Raw genomic sequence first — 5770 nt, 5'->3', positions numbered from 1 at the left:
AAAATTTATCGTAAATTTACAATTTTTATGGTGGTTTTTAATCATAGGTTTCTAATTAAATTACAATTAATTATGAAAATCAAATTAATTCTAAATTATTCTAATTTTCAACAAATTAATCATAATTACAAATTAGATTGCATAATTAACAAGACTAGGCATTCAAACTTGTTAAACATATGCAGTAGGTCAATCAAAAATTCAAGATTTATCAACAGGAATCGCAAATATTTAATTTAACATCTTAAATTTACGAAATTTTGCATCCGAAAAACTAAAACCTTCGAAAAGTCATAGTTAGGCTTCGAATTTGAGAATTCTGGGTTCGGCAGAAAAATACTATTTTTGTCAAAATTTTAGAATGCCTTTTACATACGGAATTGACACAAAAATCACTCAATTCGGATGAGTAATGAAGAAACTGCCGAAAAACTGCGTACATATATTTAAATAAACGCAATTTGCAATTAATTAACAATTACGAAAATTAATCACCCCTTTTAATTCTTGCAAATTTGTAATATTTAACCATGTTCATGCAATTTAGATTATGAAAATAATAAGGGGCTCGTGATACCACTGTTAGGTTATGATACATATGACATTTACATAGATCATGCGGAAACAACCATTAACCCAGGAAACATATTATTTACACATAATCATATAGCATAATTAGATGCATACTCTTTGTTGCGTGCCTTCCCTAGCTGCGCCCGAACCGAACAAGAACAAGTCTTTTAGGACTCCAAGTGTCGTCCCTCCGTAGAAAGTCCACAGCACGTCCGGATCCGCCTTAAGATTGACCAACTAGAATCGCCCTTAAGGTACTCAGAAAATTCGGCACTTTTGGGGCAAGATGGGTGTTTGAATTTTCTCTCAAAAAACTCACTTTTGAATACTTTGAAACTTGTGTATAAATTATGACCCCTAGGCCTTTATTTATAGAGTTATGGAAAAGGAATCGTAATCCTAGTAGGATGCGAATTAATTGGAATTAGGATTCTACATGAATTCTACTTAATCAATTTATCCAATAGGAATAGACATTTAATCATACACTGACTCTTGCAGATTCAGGAATCTCGCATGAGCTCAAACTCACACACACACGGCAGCCACAAGGGCTGCCCACGCATGCGAGCAGCAGCCCACGCAGCGCGGCCCACGCATGCGCGGCCTTGTGCGCGCTGGGCTGTGGCGTGCGTGCTTGCTGGGCGATGGCCTGGCTTCGTGCTGGGCCTTCGTCCGGCAGGCCTCGTCCGATGCTAATTCGTACGATACGCTTCCGATTAAATTTCCATTTCCGGAATCTATTTCTGATACGAACAATATTTAATATTTCCGATTCCGGAATTAATTTCCGTTTCGAACAAATATTTAATATTTCCGTTTTCGGAATTATTTTCCGATTCCGGCAATATTTCCGATTCTGACAATATTTCCGTTTCCGGCAATATTTCCGATTCTGGTAATATTTCCATTTCCAATAATATTTTCCGATACGTACCATGTTTCCGTTTCCGGCAACATCTACGACTTGGATAATATTCATATTTCCGATACGATCCATATTTCCGTTTCCGGCAATATTATCGTTTCCGGAGTATTCATTTCTTGCCTGTGACGATCTTAGCTCCCACTGAAACCAAGATCCGTCGGTTCCGAATATTCATAGATGGAGTATTTAATGCCATTAAATACTTGATCCGTTTACGTACTATTTGTGTGACCCTACGGGTTCAGTCAAGAGTAAGCTGTGGATTAATATCATTAATTCCACTTGAACTGAAGCGGCCTCTAGCTAGGCATTCAGCTCACTTGATCTCACTGAATTATTAACTTGTTAATTAATACTGAACCGCATTTATTAGACTTAACATAGAATGCATACTTGGACCAAGGGCATTATTTCCTTCATTTTTCACATTTCTTGACGTACTTTTGTGCATCTGTTAGCATTGTCGGCCAGTAGTATCCTTGCCTTTGGCATTTCAGTGCAAGGGTTTTTCCTCCCTGATGATTTCCACACACTCCTTCATGTATTTCTTCTATCAGTCGTGCCGATTCGTATGCTGATATGCATCGTAACAGAGGCAAGCTAAAACCCCGTTTGTAGAGTTGGCCTCTGATGATTACGAACCAGCATGAGTTTCTAATCAACCTTCTTGCTTCCGTTTTTTCTGCAGGCAGGGTTCCATCTCTCTTGTATGCCCACAAGGTGTCATACCATTCAGGTTGGCTCGTGATTACCATGACCTGATTTGCCAATACTTCAGTGCTCCTTCGGTGCATGACCTCCATCATTACTGATTTTACCAGAGCACTTGAGCTGGCCAGTTTTGACAGGGAGTCTGCCAACATGTTCTCTGATCGGGGTACTAATTTTATTTCGAAGCTTTCCAACTGTGCCGCTGACTGTTTAAGCTTTTCGGCGTATCGTTTCATGGATTCTTCCTTCGTTTCATATTCTCCTGAGAACTGGTTTGCTACCAGCTGTGAGTCGGTTGTAAGCCTGAGCCTACGAGCACCAGCTGCCGTGCAGATCTGTATGCCCGCGATTGCGGCCTCGTATTCTGCCTCGTTGTTTGATGCCTGGAAAGAGAACTTAATAGCATACTCGAACTGGTCTCCTTCCGGTGAGGTAACTATTACCCCCGCTCCTGACCCTGATTTGGTGACCGAGCCGTCTACTGCTACTTCCCATATTCCTTCCTTTATTTCCTCCTCCTGGTATGATGCTTCGACTATGAAGTCAGACAGTGCTTGGGCCTTTATAGCCATTCTGGGCCGATATTCCATGTGAAACTCTGATAGTTCAATCGCCCATTTTAGGAGTCTACCTGATGTGTCCATTTTTTGCATTGCTTTTTCCAGTGGGTAGTTTGTGAGGACTTGGATCCCGTGTGCATCAAAGTAAGGTCTCAACTTTCTGGCTGCAATCAATACTGCCAACCCCAATTTTTCTATCAAGGAGTACCTCGTTTCTGCTTCTTGCAGGATGTGGCTGACAAAGTACACCGGTATCTGTGTTTTATCTTTCTCTATGATCAGAACTGCTGCTACTGTGTGTTGAGAAGCAGATATGTATAGCTGCAGCGTGTCCCCTTCCTCTGGTCGAGCTATTGTGGGTAGGACTTGCAGGTGCCGTTTTACTGCCTCAAAGGCTGCTCTTTCTGTTTCTCCCCACTTGAATTTCTTGTTTTGTTTTAACACGTTGAAAAAGGGCAACGCCCTATCTGCTGATTTGCTAATGAACCGAGTCAATGCGGCCATTCTTCCTGTTAACTTTTGCACGTCTTTTATGCAACCGGGTTCTGGCAGATTCATAATTGCATCTACCTTATCTGGATTGGCATCGATTCCCCTTTCGCTTACTAGGAAACCCAGGAACTTTCCTGATCGGACCCCGAATACACATTTCTTGGGGTTTAACTTCATCCTGAACCTCCTCAGAGTTTCGAAAGTTTCTCTCAAGTCGTCGATGTGGTCACTGGCCAATCGGCTTTTAACTATTGAGTCATCCACATACACCTCTATGTTCCTCCCTTTCTGGGAAGCAAATACCCTATCCACCAACTTCTGGTAGGTTGCTCCTGCATTCTTCAACCCAAATGGCATAGCCTTATAGCTGTATACCCCTGAATCTGTGATGAAGGCGGCCTTCTTTCTATCGGCTTTACACAAGCTGACTTGGTGATACCCTGAGAAGGCATCCAGGAAACTCAAAAGAGCGTGGCCACTTGTTGAATCTACCAGCCTATCGATTCGTGGCAATGGATAGCAGTCCTTGGGGCACGCCCCATTCAGATTGGTAAAATCTACGCACATTCGCCAACTGCCATTTGACTTTTTTACCATGACTACGTTGGCCAACCATTCGGGGTAATCACAAACTTCTATGAACCCTGCTTCCAGCAGCTTTTCCACTTCCTCTTTTATTGCAGCATTTTTTTCACTGGAGAAATTTCTCTTCTTTTGCTTTACCGGCCTGACTGACTTGTCTACATTCAGACGATGCACTATGATGTCTGGGCTGATACCGGGCATTTCATCTGCAGAGAAGGCAAAGACATCTGCATTTTCTCGTAACAGGCCGATGAGATTGACCTGCTGATCTGCCTCCATATCGGCACCTATTCGTACCGTTCTTTCTGGAACTCCTTCTACTAATTCAATTTCCCGAGTTTCTCCATCTGCAGCTGGCCTTGGGATGCAAACCGGCCTTTCATCAAAATTTTCCATGCTCAAGTCCCCTCTCTTTCTTTTGGTTGGCATGTTTGCTTCTCGGGCAAGGTTGGTTTTCGGCACCATCCTTCCTGGTGCCTTTATCGCTGTCAGATAACACGATCTGGCAGTCTCCTGACTGCCATGTACCCTTTCTGTTCTTTCTAGATTTGAGAGATATATCATGGTCAAATGATATGTGGACACCACCGCCTGTGCGTCATGAATGAATGGTCGACCAATTATTACGTTATACGCTGCTGGTACTTTTATCACCAAAAAGTCGACCATTAAGTCTCTGGCTGATGATCCTCTACCTACTTGAACCGGTAGACGGATACTGCCTTCTGGATAGACGCTGGCTCCAGAGAATCCGATAACGGGATAGCTCACCCTTGTTAACTCTCCGTGATCTATGTTCAGCTGGGTGAAAGCTTCCCAGAATATGATGTTCGCAGAGCTGCCTCCATCAATCAGGCATCTCTTGACGGGGAAGTTTGCTATCTCGAGTTCCAATACCAGCGGGTCATCATGGGGATATATAATGCCGCGACAATCGTCCGAGGTGAACGTGATGACCGGTAGGGGGATTGGTTCCGGCCATTTCCTTGCGCTATGGTAACTCACCAGATGCCTGTGCTCCTCTAGATTTCTTATTGCCCCGCTGACTGTACCTCCATGCACGGGCCCTCCAGAGATCACCCAAACCGTGGGTCTTTTTCCCCTGTCGGCCCCATCTTTGCCTGTTTCCGGTAATGACCGGATTTCTTGCCGGGATGGTGGTGCCTGTTCAATCCTACCAGTGGGCTGTGCATACCCTGGCTGAGTAGGTGTATATGGGGCATGACTATGTGAACTACCCTGCCTGTTATTTCCTCCCTGGCCTTCCTGTCGAACCCTGTACTGGGATAGGTATCCCCTTCTTACCAGCTCTTCGATGTTATCCTTGAGCTCTTTGCAATGCTCCGTGTAATGACCATGATCATTATGAAAAGCACAAAAGTTCTTATTGTTACCTGGGGCATCCATCGGTAACGGTTTTCTCCACGCTGCCGATTTATTTACTGCGTAGATCGTGGCCCTGGCGGTGTTCAGGGGAGTGTACACCTGGTAAGCCCCTACCGGCTGTTGTCTGTTCGGATATTCTCCTCTCTGCTGATGGCCCTCCTTTCTACCGTTATCTTTCCGGTAATTGTGCTGCTGTATGGGAACATGATCCTTCTTGGCCGATTGTACTGCCTGATTTCCCCCCATGGGTGATATTAGCATCAGCTCATCACTCCTGATATACTCGTTTGCTTTTCTCAAGGCCTCCCCCAGCGAGGTAAATGACTTTCTTCCCAGGTACCTTTTGAACTCGCATTCCTGCATCCCTCTCAACAGAGCCAAGACGGCTATTTCTTGCTGTAAATCTGGTATTGTGATGGATTCGTTGTTAAAACGAGTAAGGTATTCTCTCAGCGGCTCCTTCGGCCTTTGTGAGATTGACATCAACTCTCCAGATGTTTTCTTTCGTTCAACCTTGCTAATGAACCGCCTCACA

This window comes from Spinacia oleracea, chromosome 3 (genome assembly GCF_020520425.1).
Source record: "Spinacia oleracea cultivar Varoflay chromosome 3, BTI_SOV_V1, whole genome shotgun sequence".
Classification (NCBI taxonomy): Eukaryota; Viridiplantae; Streptophyta; class Magnoliopsida; order Caryophyllales; family Amaranthaceae; genus Spinacia; species Spinacia oleracea.
This window is presented reverse-complemented; position numbering follows the sequence as displayed.